General features: G+C 40.0%; 1 protein-coding gene across 2 annotated transcripts in view; it reads right to left on the minus strand.

Annotated features, from left to right (window-relative positions):
• Positions 1–19374, minus strand: part of LOC149224631 (uncharacterized) — a 447397-nt gene that overhangs the window by 21497 nt on the left and 406526 nt on the right. The window lies entirely within an intron of this gene.

Raw genomic sequence — 19374 nt, forward strand, 5'->3', positions numbered from 1 at the left:
AAACCTCAAATGAAACCCAACTAAAATTTCTTGAGAAAAATTCAGAAACCCTCTCGGTAGATCTGCAAACAAATTTGATGTCTGCTTTTAAAATTTTTGCTGTTTTTGTTTGTTTGTTTGTTTTTTTTTGAAGTGCATTTGCTGTCCTTTCAAAACCATAGCGACCAAGCAAAACGCCTGCGGCATTCTCCAGAATAGTGTGACGACTGCACAAAATGAAAAATATTATTTTTTGGATCTTGTGTTTACTTTTTGAAGGCACATTATATTTTATTTTCATGGCTTCTTTTTCCTAAATTGCGGCACAATATGGACGCATTTGTAGTTTTGTTCAGTTAATGATCCAGAACAATGCTTAGATTGTGCAAGGCACTATATTGGAGGTGACTACTAGGGAAATTTGAAGCTGAGATCTGTTTCTTCTTTAAAGACGCATTTAATTTTGTTTTTATGTTTAATTTCACCTAAAATGCGGCACAATATGTGAGCTTTCCAAAACTTTATGTTGGGAATTTCTGATAATTCCAAACAAAACTGAACAAAACAGAACAATACTCTGTTTTAACACAGCGAAAACAAAAAAAAATCACTTTGCTGAAACTGGTGTTTCAACAACGCAATTTCGTCAGTTGCTGAATGTAGTGTTTCAGCAACGGTGTTTCACCAATGCTAAAACTCGTGTATCAGCAACACTCTGTTTTGACGTCAAGACTATTTTCTGCTTACAGTGTATCAACAACACTCTGTTTTGACGTAAAGACTATTTTCTGCTTACGGTGTATCAGCAACACACAAAAAAAACTTCTATTTATAAACAGTAAACCAACTGATACAAATTCGTCTTCCTCACATAGAGGGATTTTCACAATTGCTATTACAAAACATCTTCCTCTTAAGAGAGGGATTCACCAATTTATGCTGAAGAGCATCTTCCTCTTGACAGAGGGATTCACCAATGACTATGCTGAAAAACATCTTCCTCTTGACAGAGGGATTCACCAAGGAACGCTTTAGTTCCACACAAATAGCATCCTCCTTCTAACAAAGGATTCTCCAACATGCCTTCTTCAGAGGCACTTCAATCTGTGTCTTACATTCATTTAGCACATACGCGCTACAGCGTATTACCTTTTTTTTTCTCAACAGAACAACTACAAATATTTCATGCTGCTGTGTTTTCTACCCTCTCTCACAGCAAACAATCACAAAACAAATTACATTCAAATCTGCACTGTTGTGCATTTCACTATTCTGGAAGCATTTTTCTTCACGCTGCTGCGTGCTCTCCTCTGCTCTCTATATTATCTACACTGCTGTGTCTACACATATATAGTGCATTAGGGGTCATAACAGTCTATCAACCGCTTCAACTCTCTGACAGAGTCTCTGCTGCAATCTGCTGCTCATAATGAACGGAATCTGATCTTTCTGACATTTTGCTATGCTTCTTGAGTCGGTTGTGTGGAAACCAATAGCTGATAAATGCTGCGGCCGGCTCGAGGCTGGTTCTTTTCACTTTCGGCCTTGCTTCTTCTTTAATGCTGTTGGTGAGCAGTTATGGCGCAAAGCCCGGATCTGATCTTCCTCCTCCTTTGGGAACACAAACAGGTAAAGAGTGAAAAGACAGTAATGGCGGTGGCTTAAAAGAATGGGAATAGATGTGGGGCATTGGATCAGGACAAATGGACGACGACTGCTGCTGTTCAACTGTTCACTGCAGTTGAAATTATAATTTCAACACTCCCCTTTAATTTCAACTGCTGGGTTATTAGTCATACCCAGACACTTCATTAAAAATTCGAAATTTTTCTGATCCAATGGTTTGGTCAGAATATCTGCTACCTGCTCCTTCTCTGCTCTCATGGGAGATTTAATTCCATATCTCTCCCCTATAGGAAGATCCATCTGATAGAGTTCTACCAGGGTCTTCATCAAATCTTCAATCTCTTCCTCTGTCATATTCACAAGGGTGTTAGCAGTGAAGCCCATCTCGACCATCTTGGCAAGAATTACATATCGAACTCCATACTCTTTAAACATATCTTCAAGGAACTTCAATTCCTTTCTCTCGTTCATGGGTTCTGTCCATTTCCTATCTTTAACTCCATCTTCTAAATGAACAGGGTCATCAACATGACTAGATAAAGCAAACAAAGAATTCGTACCTCCATTTATTGCTTCTTGTGGTGTGCTTGGAGAAGCACATTCATTTATCCTCAAGGGTGTCTCTTGCTGCCCTTGTGTTGGTGCTACTATTTGGGGATGTACTTCAACCATCTCCTCATCATCTTCATCATGAGACAAACAATTTTTATCATTCACTGTTTTCTCTAAGTTTTTATCACAAGCTTCCTCCTCAATGAACTGAGGTTTTACTGTCTTCACTTTTTCCATGCCTTGATAGGCTTTCTTGAGAGTTTGCCATGCTTCTCTGGATGTCTTGGCTGCTGTTATCCTTGGAAACACACTCTCATCCACTGCTCGATACAAGAAGTATAGGGCCTTAGCATCCTCCTTCTTATAGTTCTTCAACCGCTCTTTCTCTGCCTGAGTTAAGCTATTAAACTCATTTTCATTTGCTGGTTCTTCAAAACCATCTTCAACAAAATCCCATAAATCTTCTGAGAAAAGCAAAGCTCTCATAAATTTTACCCAATAGTCATAATTTTTCCCATTAAGTAGTGGGAGCTGAGTATTAAACATACCCATGCTAGTGCTGGTGTTGGTCATTCTTGCAATACTTGACTGTGTATTAAAAATCACTTAATTGTCTTCAACATCTACACAAAAAACTAATCTGAAAAATACCTTGACAGCGTTTTCACTCTGCTGGATAATTTGCTGCAGCAAGAAACCTTCCTTCAACTTCTTTGACGTCTTCAAAGAGCCTGGACAAGCTTTGATACCATGTTGGGAATTTCTGATAATTCCAAACAAAACTGAACAAAATAGAACAATACTCTGTTTTAACACAGCGAAAACAAAAAAAAATCACTTTGCTGAAACTGGTGTTTCAACAACGCAGTTTCGTCAGTTGCTGAATGCAGTGTTTCAGCAACGGTGTTTCAACAACGCTGAAACTGGTGTATCAGCAACACTCTGTTTTGACGTCAAGACTATTTTCTGCTTACGGTGTATCAGCAACACTCTGTTTTGACGTCAAGACTATTTTCTGCTTACGGTGTATCAGCAACACACAAAAAAAACTTCTATTTATAAACAGTAAACCAACTGATACAAATTAGTCTTCCTCACATAGAGGGATTTTCACAATTGCTATTACAAAACATCTTCCTCTTAACAGAGGGATTCACCAATTTATGCTGAAGAGCATCTTCCTCTTGACGAGGGATTCACCAATGACTACGCTGAAAAACATCTTCCTCTTGACAGAGGGATTCACCAAGGAACGCTTCAGTTCCACACAAATAGCATCCTCCTTCTAACAGAGGGATTCTCCAACATGCCTTCTTTAGAGGCACTTTAATCTATGTCTTACATTCATTTAGCACATACGCACTGCAGCGTATTACCTTTTGTTTTCTCAACATAACAACTGCAAATATTTCATGCTGTTGTGTTTTCTACCCTCTCTCACAGCAAACAATCACAAAACAAATTACATTCAAATCTGCACTGCTGTGCATTTCACTATTCTGGAAGCATTTTTCTTCACGTTGTTGCGTGCTCTCCTCTGCTCTCTATATTATCTACACTGCTGTGTCTACACATATATATAGTGCATTAGGGGTCATAACAGTCCATCAACCACTTCAACTCTCTGACAGAGTCTCTGTTGCAATCTGCTGCTCATAATGAACGAAATCTGATCTTTCTGACATTCTGCTGTGCTTCTTGAGTCGGTTGTGTGGAAACCCATAGCTGATAAATGCTGCGGCCGGCTCGAGGCTGGTTCTTTTCACTTTCGGCCATGCTTCTTCTTTAATGTTGTTGGTGAGCAGTTATGGCGCAAAGCCCGGATCTAATCTTCCTCCTCCTTTGGGAACACAAACAGGTAAAGAGTGAAAAGACAGTAATGGTAGTGGCTTAAAAGAATGGGAATAGATGTGGGGCATTGGATCAGGACAAATGGACGGCGGCTACTGCTGTTCAACTGTTCACTGCAGTTGAAATTATAATTTCAACACTTTATTGTATTTTAAGCTTTGAAGCAGTGCGCTGAGCACTCTATGAACTCTGTCATAATAAACGCTTGACCATTTCCAACGAACTCAAATTGATCTAGCAATCTTGCCATGATCTTGTGAATAGTATAATATGGTGCCCAAACGAATTGGATGGCTTCAAACGATCAAAGAAGTCAGAGGGAAAGGGCATTCATAAAGTGCAGTAACACAACAATCATCTTTCGCAGCACAACGTCATCACTTGTAGTTCCCATGTCTTCGCTGTTGCGCTCCTATAATGCCCAGTGTCTATATCTAGTTCGGTAATTTAATCGTGTCTATATCTATTTCTGATGGCCAACAACGTCGCAGAGTATACTGTAACTTCATGTAAGATAAAAATTTTGTATCTTTAGTAGCTCCACAACATTGGGCCTCAGTGAAAATCTGTTTGAAGGCAGTTTTCTTAGAAAAAGTAAGATCTGCATACATGTTTTGCTATCGGAGCAAAATAGTTTAGTTTTGTATTGCCTCTAAAAACCGGACGGACCATGATCATGAGATGAAGAGCAGTTGATGATATTTCCGTAGAGTGAAATCGAATTACCATAACAGAACATCTATAATCTTTCGATTTCTTCTCAGTTCTCAGTACTATATGTAAATCAAAGATAGATAAATGAGGTTCCGATTTAAGGGAATATTCATTAAACTTTATAAAACATTTGTGCGAGCAGGCTGTCTAGCTAGTTTATTTCAGCGTAGGGTGATGAATAATGAAAGACTATAATTGATTCGATCTTTTCACCAAAAATAATTTGCAACTTATTAGGGGAGAGCCTTGAAAGGTCACTATACAAAATTTCACGGTAGAGTATAGTAGATATTTAACAACTAGTTATGCATGCATGGCCCATAGGTCTCAAAGGTTCAACTAAGCTCTGATACCAAGTGTAAGGTCCAATTCCATACTATATAGAGATATATAATTAATTTTTTTTTTTTTTCTAAAAATAAATCACAGCAAATATAACCAGAAGAGAAATACATTGAAATTTCAAATTTATTCAGCATTGTCTAACACATTCCTGACACTCATTTCAGGAAACATATCATAACATTTACATACTTTTAACTAAGATCAATTAGTAATGAAATACATGTGTACCGTTCACCAGAAGGCGAGACTCCGCTTGCTCTGCTGTTACTGGTATTCCCTTTTTGCCGGTCACCTCCGCGAGTGAATGATGACGTACTTGATCCGAATGCGAAGACCCACTGGTTAACCTCCCAACCTACTCCTTGGGTACTCTTCTTCCCCTCGAACCCCCGAGTTGCAATGGGGTTGGAAAATGGAGGAAAGTACTAGCTGGTAGAGGAGAGCACACCTTGGCTCAAGGGTCCCCTCTCTAAAATCCTCTACCTCACCAAACTCACTATAGCCTCGTAATCACTGCTCTAACATCATCTCATCCATCCAACAATAGGGTTCTCCAAAAGTCCCCTCTCCCATGGCTTGCCCCTTCTTTTATAAGAGTCCTCATAGATGACACTTGGCATGTCATGCATAATTATATATATATATATATATATATTTTAATTTAATAGCTTGATTTTTCACCTACCCATGTGTCACTCTCTCATCAAGGGTCACCCAAAATTATTTACTTAACTTTTTATTTAAAACTAATATTTTCCTCACCTCACAAGATTCCTATTTCTTCTCCTACTTGTCTCTTTATCCCCCCTTTTATTCCTTAAATTGTGTTTATTATTTGAAGTCAATTAATGAGTCAAGATTTTATCCTCAATCTACTCCCTAATTTAACTCAGGTTATCTCTTAAGATATTCTTATGTTGGTTGTCGCCACATGGAGCTTCTCTACATTTCTCTAAATTTAATTTATTATTCTTTTTTTAATTCACCTTCCTCTTTTCTCAATTAGGTTTAATTAGTTTAGGATTAATCTTTATCCTTACAATTATGTTCGTCTTTCCCCTTTTACCTAATTAAACCACATAATCTACATAGTATTTTCCAACATGGGAAGGGTAGAGTTTTTAAGGTACTCTATTTTATTTCTTTCTATGATCCTCCTTATTCCAAGTTTTATTTTTCATTTAATTAACTTGGTTCCTAATCATCATTTACCCTTGATGTAAATTTACCTAGTTTTCATTCCTTGCTTATATTTATTTATTATTATTTATTTTTAATGATTCCAAGGGTGCCAAGTTTGGTTGTGCCCTTCAAGAACTTGCTTAGAAGTTCCAAGGGTGCCACACCTAATAGTTTATTTGTGATGCCAAGGGTGCCAAGTTGGTCGTGCCCTTCAAGAAATTCCCCTGAAGTTCCAAGGGTGCCACACCACTTTCCCTTCAAGCATCCAGTGACTACGAGGGGAAAGTATAGTGCAACGTCATAGACCACTATCATCTCTTATGTTGCATGCTATAGTGAGACTAATGGTGTCGGGGATCAAGGAATCTGCCTTGATGCGCGCCCCCGGTAAAATCCTCATGAGTGACCCAACTTTGGGACCTGCCCTCATGGCATCGTGATCTTCAAGGCGAAGGTGTTTCAACCCTTCCAGCCCAAGTCACGGCGGGAGTGCTAGTGGGTGAGATCAGGGACACTGTCCCACCCCTCCCATGTAGTTCCATCCACTTGTACAACCCCATTACCCATATGTGAGTCATTCGGCCAAGCATCTAATCTATGCCTGCAACCATTAACATATCATTAGAATATAGATAAACATATATAGCAGGTTTCAAAATCGACTTACAATTTCGAAGATAAAATAATATAAATTTTCATCAAACCAGGTGTCATCAACTCGTCATGCATGAGTGCGTCTGGTGGTTTCCTGCCATACTCAATAATAATCAGTAACAAGGTTTCTCAATGTTATTCATTGTCATAATAGCATTATTACCATCACCTGGTCATTCACATCATTGTTCATTGTGAACGAGAACTAATGCAAGTAGGTAACATAGGGGACACATCCCTCATGGCTATCATTATCATAACATCAAATAGATAAAAAACATAACCATTTATGCCACAATCATCATAATATCAATAGAGAACATGCATAACCATTACATTCACTAATAATAGAGACATGTTTCTGGATCCTCAACTTGAGTTCCTCAAAGACTAAAGTATCTAAGATAATGTCATATTAAGGTCAGGAAACTAGAGTGGGCACTACAGAGAGGTTAAGGGCTGGCAGACGGAGGACCGCCGATGTGATGATATGTGATTTAGCACTGACTGTCAGATCCAAAGGAATAATGGATGGCGGAGATCAACCGATCGAAGATGGAAAAGGTCAGAGAGCGATGTATAATGGAGTGGAGGAGCGGACCCACCGATATTTATATATGTAGGTGTAATCCTTTTGAAGTCCGGCCAAGTGTTCGGAGCGGAGTTTCTTGTGTTTCCCGTGTATTCCTTTGTTTTGTGATAAAGTGTTATGGTCCCGGTTTTTAAAGAAAAAGCCGAATAAGTGTATGGTCCCAGGTTCTGAGGCTTAAGTGCTATAAGAACGCTTCCGATATGTATTGTGGGCCATAACCCACAGGCCTCAAGATCGAATATTGATATGAAAGGGGTTTTGGCCTTACCCCAAAATCTCTTCTCATCAAGTGGTATTAGACCAGGGAAAGGATTTCCTGCAAGAAGGGAGAAGAGTGCAAGCAGAAGAAGGAGGTACAGTTGTGGTGAAGACCGAAGAGTTTATGGTCTTACTATCGTGTAGAGAATGGTAGTGGAAGGTGAGAAGACTTGTAACAACCTAGAGCAAGGAGTGCTCAATTGGTTCTAGAGAAGAAAACCAAAATGATGCCAAAAGACTAAGTGAGGAGAGCTTGGTGAGGTATCATGTAGCAGAGGAAGACTGTTACTGCAGAGGTTGGTTGCAACTCATAGAAGATCATGAAGGCAATTCCACTGAGAAGTGGGTAGAATTGCTAAGGACAAGGAGAAGCATATGACCAAGAGGTCATAAATTTTTGTGCCTCGGGAGTCTGATGTAGGAGCATCTGACCCCCTTAATCAAAAGAGGAATCCAAAGCAGAGAAGAGGACGACGTGGACCATTGGAGCTAAACAAGGGACAAATCTATTTAAAACAGAGTAAATGATGGAATGGATAAAGTCTCTCAAGACTTTATTAAATGTAATCTGCCACATATGTATGCATATAGAGAGATTTAGGGGTTGTTAGAAGATTGTAAACGATGTGTTAAAATTGGAAATCAGGGCAAAACCTCATGTAGGTCATCTTATTCATGGCTGATAATATTTTTATTAGATTCCTCTCGTCGAGAGGTGTAAGATTGATATAAATATCACCCGATTCCGATAAGTATTCATGGAGATATGAATTTATTTTGATTATGGAATTATTATCAAGTCGACCTACAACTCATGTAGGCTCAAAAGCCCAACATTCGTATCTATTCAAACACCAACGTTGTGTATAAATATAGGAGGACTTTTGCTCATTTGGACTCACTCATCTCATCACATCTCTCTCTCTCTATTGCGCAGAAAAGGGTCTCTCTCTCACACATGTGAAGCTGAAAGCTATTGAACCTGACGCTGCAACTGCAGATCCAAAGTTTGACTAGCATTGACCATCATATCTCCTCCTTAGAACTGCGCTGTAGGTCCATCTGGATCTCCTCTGAAAGCCGCAAATTTTGGTGGTGGAATCAAGTCAATCCGAGGGACAGTTCGCAAGATATCGACTGCCCTAGTTTGACAGAAGCTGCTGAAACTGAAGCTGCAACTACAGAAGTAAAGTTTGACTTGTGTGGACTAGAAGATCTCCTCATCTGAACTACGCTGTAGGTTCATATGAACTTCATTTGAAAGCCACAATTTTTGGTGGTGGAATCAAGTCAATCCGACGGACGGTTTGCAAGATATTGATTGCCCTAGTTTGAAGGAAGCTGCTGAAATTGAAGCCGCAACTGCAGAAGTAAAGTTTGACTTGCGTGGACTAAAATATCTCCTCATATAAACTACGCTGTAGGTTCATCTGAACCTCCTCAAGAAGCCGCAACTTCTGGTGGTGGAATCATGCCGATTCGACAGTCGGTTTGTGAGATATTGTCTGCCCTAGTTTGCTGATGAAGCCGCTCATGGATGCTGCTGATCTAGGGTTTGCTACTGCTGATTTAAATCAGATTTATTGTACTATTTCTCTCTGCTGAATTATTGAAGATAAAAGAAGATTTGATCAAAGTGTTTCCCCACACATTGTGGGGTTTGTCCTTGGCTAGCCGCCACATCTTGTGTCTCTTGTCTTTGCTTGTTTTCTGTCGATCATTTAATGTTCTATCTGCACTTTACATTATGTACATGTGATTGCTAATTTGTGGAATATAATAAGAAAAAGAAGTAAACTATTATAAGCATAGAACATACCATATCATAACATGGTATCAGAGGTGAGGTGAAGACAAAGCCCGAGCAAGAGTAAGAGCAATCACCGAAGAGAAGATTGGTGAGGCTATCCTAAAAGAACTATGGGGTCCTCAACACTATGCTGAAGGCAAGCTTCGTGAGAAAGTTGACTATCACGGATGGAAGATGTCTATTGATCTAACCCTAGAAGATCAAGGAGTGTTGGACCATGTAAAAGGCAATATTGTCGAGCCTCCATCAAATGCGTCCGCTGCTGCATGGAACAAATGGAAAATCAGAGAAGTCAAAACAGAAGATCATCCGAGACTCTATCGACAAGCACTTGGTGGTCTACATCTCTGACCTGAACACCTCTAAGGAAATCTACGATAGATTGGTGAGTTTATTTAAAGTTAATGATGCAAATCAAGTTTTGTTTCTTAGAAATAAGCTGAGGGAAATCAAGAAGGGTATAGATGAGAGTATGCAAGCATACTTCTTAAGAATAACCGAGATCAAGAACGATCTCCTATCTATTGGGGAGGCTATTACTAACAGGGAAATGGCACTCACGACTCTTGGAGGATTACCATCCGAATGGTACGTGTTCAAGACTACTCTTTTGAACAATATTGTAATTCCTGGTTTCGAGGAATTAATGGCTAGATGCATTCAAGAAGAAACAAGGGAAGAAGAGCAAGAAATGCCCATGCCTAAAGGTCCTCCTGCTGCCTTTTCTTCTCATGCTAAGAAAAGAAATAATTCCGGGACTAATCAAAAGGAAAGGCTGGACCTAAGGGTGGAAGAAAATGACGATGTTAAATCTGCGATAAAGCAGGTCACTATGCAAGGGAGTGCCTTGATAGAAAGGATTCACACCGGGACGATGATCAAAATCCCTCTGATGGAAAATGAAAAATCCATTAGCAAAGGTAATAGGAGAGCTAGGAATCGAGGAAGAGGACAACCATTCAAGAAGGCTAGAAATTCCAGGATGTATTAAATGCACTTGACCTCAAAAAGAACCTAGTGTCCATCTCGGCAATGGAAAACAAAGGCCACAAGGTAACCTTCAGCAATGGCAAGGTACATGTATCGAAAAATAATGTTAAATATGCTTTTACTCTTGGGTTTCGTGTTGATTCATTATATCAAGTCGATGGAAGTCCGTTAGGTATCATGTCTTATGACACATCTCTTTAGTCCAAACTTTGGCATCAGAGGTTTGCCCCCCTTCATTATAAAGCTCTACCCGGTGTAAGACAAATGGTGACAGGGATGCCCGAATTCCGAGTAGAGAAAGAAGGTGTATGTCCAAGATGTGCTGAAGGAAAGCTCAAAAGGGGACCATTCCCCTCAAGCCAAAGCAAGACCTCCGATATATTACAGTTGGTTCACTCAGGCATATCTGAGGCTGGCATTAAGAGGGAGACTACTACACCACATACTCCTGAGCAGAATGGTGTGGTGGGAAGGAAGAACTGTACGATTGTGGAAGCTGTCCGGGCCATGCTACATGATCAAAGACTTCCGAAGTTTCTATGGGTTGAAACTACAAACACCACCATATATGTACAAAATCGATGCCCTCATCAAGCATTGGGTTCCAAGACTCCTGAAGAAATGTTCACCACTGGTCAAAGGGAAGTCGTGATTAGTTATGATGTCACGTTTGACGAAGATATGGCTCTCAGCAAGGTGGACAATCTTCTGACTTTGAGGAGCTCTCAAGAAGTTGACACCAGGGAACCGAAAGAAAAGGATGATGAATCAATGCCTGATGTAGAAGAACCCATGGATCCGATTGATCCTCATCCACATGAGCCTTCCTCTTCTAGGAAGAGGTCTTCATGGCTTAGGAGGATACTTGATGATGCTGAAGGACATGCTGCACCCCAAGGAACCTTTTGTGAAAGTAAGAAACCTAACAGGTATCAGGGATACCTAACCAACATGAGCACGATCATACAAAATGAGCCTTCATCATTCTCAGATGTTGTTAAACATCAAGTATGGAAGGATGCTATGACCGAAGAATATGAGTCTATTATGAAGAATGATGTCTGGGAAGTAGTTCCCAAACCCCAGGACAAGGAAATTATTACTTCCAAATGGCTTTACAAGATAAAGCATGCAATAGATGGAAGTACAGAAAAGTATAAGGCTCGTTTTGTTGCTCGTGGTTTCTCCCAGAAGGAAGGTATAGACTATGATATTTACACCTGTTGCCAGATAAACCACCATCCACTTACTCATAGCCCTTGTGGATTCACAAGGATGGAACCTACATCAGATGGATAAACCCGGTTTTTTCACGATTCGATCAAAGAAGAGGTCTATGTGGAGCAACTTGAAGGATTTGAGATTTATGATTGAAAATATCATGTATGCAGGTTGAAGAAGGCTCTCTATGGGCTGAAGCAAGCACCCCGAGCATGGTATGAGAGGATCGATAGCTACTTGATGAAGCTGGGATTCACTAGGAGTGAAGGCGATCCTAACCTTTACTTTAAGGTTGAAGATGACAAACCTCTCAGACTGGTGCTGTACGTGGATGACCTCTTTCTAATAGGTGCATACCCTCTCATTCACAAATGTAAGAGGGAGTTGGCTTCTGAATTTGAAATGAAGAACAAAGGACTTGAAGTGTGGCAGAAGCCAAGGGAAATTTTCCTATATCAAGTAAAATATGTGGTGAAGATTCTGAAAAGATTTGGTATGATGGAATACAAGCTTGTGACTACCTTGAGGATCTTAACTTTTGGAAGTTATATGGTAGTGATGTCGGACCAGATTTCGGAAATGCCTCTGAGTTTCAAAAAAACTCATTCACATTGATGTTCTTGGTGAACCTCCGTCCGAACATATGTTTTGCAGTTAGCATTGTGAGCTCATATTTGGTTGAGCTTCACTAGATTGGTGCCAAGAATCTTCTGAGATGTCTTTAGGACACAATCTCTCATGGATTGAGATACACTGCCGGAAATATGAAACTGCATGATTATTCGAATGCTGATTAGGCAAGTAGTGTGGAGGATCACTGGAGCACTTTTAGTGCTATTTCTCTTTGGATTCTGCTTTGATATAATGGATGAGCAAGAAGCAGAAGTCAGTTTCCATAAGCATCACCGAGACCAATTACATATCTACGAGTATGATTTCATATGAAGCTGCCTGGTTGGGAAAGCTCTTCAATGAGCTGTTTGAACACATACCACTATGATTCTTTGTAACAACCAGAGGTGGGATTCGATTACTGAGGAATCCCATATTCGTCAATTGCTCCAACAGATAGACATCATCTAGGATATGGTAAGTCGACGAGCAAGGAGGCTCCATCGCATTAAGATGATGTACAGGTCGATACACCTTGTCAAAGCCCCGAGGAAAGATCTAATCTGTGATTTTCCCAAACGACTTGGAGTCGTCAAGAAACCCTTGTACAAGGGTCTTGTATGTTGCATACATTGAGCTTTGGGAGCTCTGAGGACTTGCGGTTCTTACTGGAGCAACATACGACCACAGGGTGACTCACCCTCCCCTGGTGGTGTGCACTGGAACAAGATGATTCACTCTCTTGTAGGACAAGATGATTCGCTCTCTTGTGGAACAAGATGATTTGCTCTCTTGTGTAGCAGGATGATGTGTTCTCCTGTGAGGCCTGGATTGATGTGTTCTCCATGGCGACTGTAGCAGGATTAATGTGTTCTCCTGTGAGGCCTGGATTGATGTGTTCTCCATGGCAACTGTAGCAGGATTGATGTGTTCTCCTGTGAGGCCTGGATTGATGTTTTCTCTTGTGAGGCCTGGATTGATGTGCTCTCCATGGCGGCCTGGATTGATGTGTTCTCCATGGTGATTGTAGCAGGATTGATGTGTTCTCCTGTGAGGACAAGATTGATTAGTTCTCCCGTCGAGGCATCCTACCCATGCAGTCTAGGACTCATGGGAAGTACCTCTCATTTGATCAATGAGCACGGAAATGAAGTTAGGGACCATAGTAGTACCGATGGACACATCGTTGTATCTACCGTACTCCTTATGCTAGGATGACCTCCATTGATCTGGGATCAATGATACTGGTTTGGGACCAGTGGTAGGAGTTTTACCATACTATGACACTGAATTTGGATCGGTTGAGACTGGTCTGGGACCAATGGTACATACTCTGAGACTGACTTCGTGTTAGCGCATTACTGGTCTGGGACCAGTGAGAGTGGTACATACTATGATACTGACTTCGGGTCGGTTGAGACTGGTCTGGGACTAGTGGTACACTCTCTGGGACTGCGATACTGGTCTAGGATCAGTGGTAGGAGTGGTACTTACTATGAAGCTGAATTTAGGTCAGTTGAGACTGGTCTAGGACTAGTGGTATGCGTTTTGAGACTGACTTTGAGTCAGTGGAGGATGATACTGGTCTGGGACCAGTGGAGGATGATACTGGTCTGGGACCAGTGGAGTTGTACTCACTATGACGTTGACTGCGGGTTGGTTGAGACTGGTCTGTGACCAGTGGTACATACTCTGAGACTGACTTAAAGTCAGTATGATACATCCTCGATCATTTCTTCTTCTTCATAATTTGGACAAAAGCAGAGCAGAACAAAACAATGCAAGAGTAGAGCAGAACAATACAAATCAGTACAGGGCAGAACAAGACAAAGTAGAACATGCAGAATAGAGCAAAGTAGGACAAGGGTTAGGCTGTACAGGGCAGTGCATTTGATGGATGAATAATAACGACCGATAGACATATTGCAGATGAAGTTATCCCTAGTTGAGAGGGAGTGTTAAAATTGGCAACCAGGGAAAAACTTCATGCGGGTCATCTTATTCATGGCAAATAATATTTTTATTAGATTCCTCTCGTCGAGAGATGTAGGATTGATACAAAGATCATCCGATTCCTATAAGTATTCATGGAGATATGAATTTATTTTGATTATGGAATTATTATCAAACCAACCTACAACTCATGTAGGCTCAGAAGCCTAACAGTTGCATCTATTCAAACACCAACGTTGTGTATAAATATAGGAGTACTTTTCCTCATTTGGACTCACTCATCTAATCACATCTCTCTCTCTACTGCGCAGAAAAGAGTCTCTTCTTTACTGCGCATAAAAGGGTCTCTCTCTCACACATGTGAAGCCGGACACTGTTGAACTTGAAGCTGCAACTACAGATCCAAATTTTGACTAGAGTTGACCATCATATCTCCTCCTTAGAACTACGCTGTAGGTCCATTTGGATCTCCTCTGAATGCCACAACTTTTGGTGGTGGAATCAAGTCAATCCGACAGACAGTTTGCAAGATATTGACTGCCCTAGTTTGAAGGACGCTGCTGAAACTGAAGCTGCAACTGCAGAAGTAAAGTTTGACCTGCGTGGACTAGAAGATCTCCTAATATGAACTGCATTGTAGGTTCATCTGAGCTTCCTTTGAAAGCCACAATTTTTGGTGGTGGAATCAAGTCAATCCGACAGACGGTTTGCAAGATATCAACTTCCCTAGTTTGAAGGAAGCTGCTGAAACTGAAGCTGCAACTGCAGAAGTAAAGTTTGAACTGCGTGGACTAGAAGATCTCCTCATCTGAACTACGCTGTAGGTTCATCTAAACCTCCTCTGGAAGCCACAACTTCTGGTGGTGGAATCATGCCGATCCGACAGTTGGTTTGTGAGATATCGTCTGCCCTAGTTTGATAATGAAGCACTCATGCTGATGCTGTTGATCTAGGGTTTGCTACTGCTGATATAAATCAGATTTATTGTACTACTTCTCTCTGCTGAATTATTGAAGATAAAAGAAGATTTGATCAAAGGGTTTCCCCACACATTGTGGGGTATTTCCCTGGCTAGCCGCCACATCTTGTGTCTCTTGTCTTGGCTTGTTTTCTGTCGATCGTTTAATGTTCTATCTACACTTTACTTTATGTACATGTGATTGCTAATCTGTGGAATATAATAAGAAAAATAAGTAAACTGTTATAAGCATAGAACATACCATATCTTAACACGATGAACCTGCGTGTTGTATATATATTGTGAGATAGTGATAGATAGATATATTGCAATTGTAAAATATTTGTAAGCCGAGAGAGTGTTCACAATGTAGTCGAGAGGAAGCTTGTTTCTAAGGCTGAAATGCCTTAGGGTATAACTCAATTCTGTGTATAATATAATACATGTGTGTTTGTGGATTTCCGCGTATCTGTGTAATTATACTTTTCGAGTGATTCTGTAAATATATGCATTGAGGACTTAAATCCCGTTTGTAGAGTGTTGATCAACCATCAATCACTGTAGGATCGATGGCGATCCAATATTAAGTAAATACATCGATATATGAGTGTTTTGTGTGTTAATGGAGTATGGCAGAAAACCATGTTTATAATGCAGAGTCCATCAAAAGCAAGCGAATCAAGCTAAGGAAGAATAGATGAGAGAACGCACAAGAGCCGTCGGATCTGTGAGATCAACGGTCCAGATCAAGTCTCATGGGGTAGAACCTTTATATCGCATCGGCGAAAATCCCTTGGGCGATATCAGAACCGGTCCTTAAAGAAATGCGATTGCGATTATGCGATGAAGCGACAACCGTCAGATCGAGAGTCAAAATCGACGGTTGTGATCTAATTGCTTATCGCAAATCGGAGAGGTCAAGGGCTGGTGGATGGAGGACCGCCGATGTGCCGATATGCGATTTAGTGCTGACCGTCAGATCCAAAGGAATAATGGACGACGGAGATCAGCCGATCGGAGAAGGCAGAGGTCAGAGAGCACTGTATAAAGGAGTGGAGGAGCGGACCCGTCGATATTTATATATGCAGGTGTAATCCTTTTGAAGTTTGACCAAGTGTTCAAAGCAGAGCTTCTTATGTTTCCTGTGTATTCCTTTGTTTTGCGATAAAGTGTTATGGTCCCGATTATTAAAGAAAAAGTTGAATATGTGTATGGTCTCAGGTTCTAAGGCTTAAGCGCTATAAGAATGCTTCCGATATGTATTGTGGGCCATAAACCACAGGCCTCAAGATCGAATATTGATATGAAAGGGGTTTTGGCCTTATCACATAATCACTTTTCATCAGAATCTAATGCTTTTATGGGAAATGTTTTCATATATGTTTAATAACTACCCAACACAAAATAATACATTTCAGGCAGAAATAACAACCCTGAAATATCACATAATATAGTAGGCCGAGCACAATGACAAAAACAACCAAGCACAATGACTTGCAAGTAGATATGCCAACAAAAACAAACAAACAAGAAATCATTACGCATCCCTCATAGCAGAAGAAAAAAAAAATCAACAATCATGTTTAACAAAACTAGTTAAACTAGTCATGCATGCATGGGCCCATAGGTCTCAAGGGTTCAACATAGCTTTGATACCAAGTGTAAGGACCAGTCCTATACTATACTTTTTTTAATCAAAATAAAATACAACCAGAAGAGAAAAACATTGGGAATTCAAATTTATTAAGCACTATCTAACACATCTATGAAATTCATTTCGTTGAACATATCATAAAATTTACATATATTTAACTAAAGCCATAAAGAAATCGTACAAAAAAATATTGTAACACATAGTTAGTATTCATGAGAAGACAAGATTCCACTTGATTTGCTGTTACTTGTCTTCCTTTGTTGTCAGTCACCTCCGAGTGTGAATGACGACGTACTTGATCCGAATGCAATGACCCACCGGTTGACCTCCCAGCCTACTCCTTGGGTACTCTTCTTCCCCGCGGACCCTCGAGCTACAATGGGGTTGTACAATGGAGGAATGTAATAGCTACTAGAGGAGAGCACTCCTTGGCTCAAGAGTCCCCTCTCTAAAGTTCTCTACCTCACCAAACTCACTATAGTTCGTAGTCACTACTCTGACATAGTCTCATCCATCCAACAATAGGGTCCCAAAAGTTCCTTCTCCCATGGCTTGCCCCTTCTTTTATAGGAGTCCTCATAGGTGACACTTGGCATGTCATGCATAATTAATTATTTTTGATAATTCAATAGTTTGATTATTCACCCACCCATGTGTCACTCTCTCATCAAGGGTCTCCAAAATTATTTACTTAAATTTTAATTTAAAACTAATATTTTCCTTACCTCAACAAGATTCCTATTCTTCTCCTCGTTGCCTCTTGATCCCCCTTTTTACCATTACTAAAGTCAATTGATAAGTCAAGATTTGATCCCCTATCTACTCCCTAAGTTAACTCAAGTTATCTCTTATATGGATATTCTTTTGTTGGTTGTTGCCACATGGAGGTTCTCTAAATTTCTCTAAAATTTAATTTATTAATCCTATTTTAATTCACCATCCTCTTCTCTTAATTAGGTTTAACTATTTTAAGATTAAGGTTAGGGTAGAGTTTTTAAGGTAAAATATTTTATTTCTTCCTATGATTCCCTTAACCCAAGTTTTATTCTTGATTTAATTGCCTCGGTTCTACTCATCATTTACCATTTGATGTGAATTTACATGGTTTTCATATCTTGATTATATTTATTAATTAATTTATTTTTATTGATTCCCAGGGTGCCAAGTTTTGGTCGTGCCCTTCAAGAACTTCCCTTGAAGTTCCAAGGGTGCCACACCACTTGCCCTTCAAGCATTCAGTGGCTACGTGGGGAAAGTATAGGTGCAATGATAGAGACCACTATCATCTCTTATGTTGCTAGCTATAGTGAGACTAATGGTGCCGGGGATCAAGGAAGCTGCCTTGATGCGCGATCCCCGGTAAAATCCTCATGAACAACCCAAAATTGGGACCTGCCCTTATGACATCGTGATCTTCAAGGCGAAGGTGTTTCAACCTTTCCAACCCAAGTCACGACGGGAGTGCTAGTGGGTGAGATCAGGGACACTGTCCCACCCCTCCCATGCAGTTCCATCCAATTTGTACAACCCCATCACCCATATGTGAGTCATTCGGCCAAGAAACTAATCTGTGCCTGCAACCACTAACATCTCATCAGAATATAGATAAACATATATAGCAGGTTTCAAAGTTGACTTTGAATTTCAAAGATAAAATAATATAATTTTTCATCAAACCAGTTGTCGTCAACTCGTCATATGCGAGTGCCTCTGGTGTTTTCCTGCCATACTTAATAATCATCAGTAACAAGGTTTCTCAGTGTTATTCATTGTCATAATAACCTCATTAACATCTCCTAGTCGTTCGCATCATTGTTCATTGTGAACCAAAACCAATGCAAGTAGATAATATAGGGGACACCTCCATCATGACTATCATCATCAAAAGATCAATGGAAACATACATATCCATCAAGCCATCAATGTCGTAGCATCAATAGAAATATACCTATCCATCAAATTTATCATCATCATGATTTTAATAGAGAACATGCATATCCTTTATTGTCATCATCATCATAAATTCAATAGAGACCAAACTTAACCATTTATGCTCCAATCATCATAATATCAATAGAGAACATGCCTAACCATTAATGTTACAATCATCATAATACCAATAGGTAACATACATAACCATTAATGCTATCTTCATCATAATATCAATAGAGAACATACATAAACATCACAACCATTAATATCTCAATCACTAATAATAAAGTCATGTGCCCGGATCCTCAACCTGAGGTCCTCAAAGAATAATGTGTGGGCCTTAGGGCTAAATAAATGTTATGTCATATCACTGTCAGTCAACTAGAGCGGGGCACTACACAATATATGTTCATTGAGTTTTGAACTCCCTATTGAATTTTGGAATTGTAATGACAATTTCGCTCCATTGATCTTGACGATTTGAGTTCTCA

The sequence above is a fragment of the Pinus tabuliformis genome, chromosome Q, assembly GCF_031772625.1.
Source record: "Pinus tabuliformis cultivar Carrire ecotype Pingquan chromosome Q, CPIR1, whole genome shotgun sequence".
In the NCBI taxonomy this organism is placed as follows: domain Eukaryota; kingdom Viridiplantae; phylum Streptophyta; class Pinopsida; order Pinales; family Pinaceae; genus Pinus; species Pinus tabuliformis.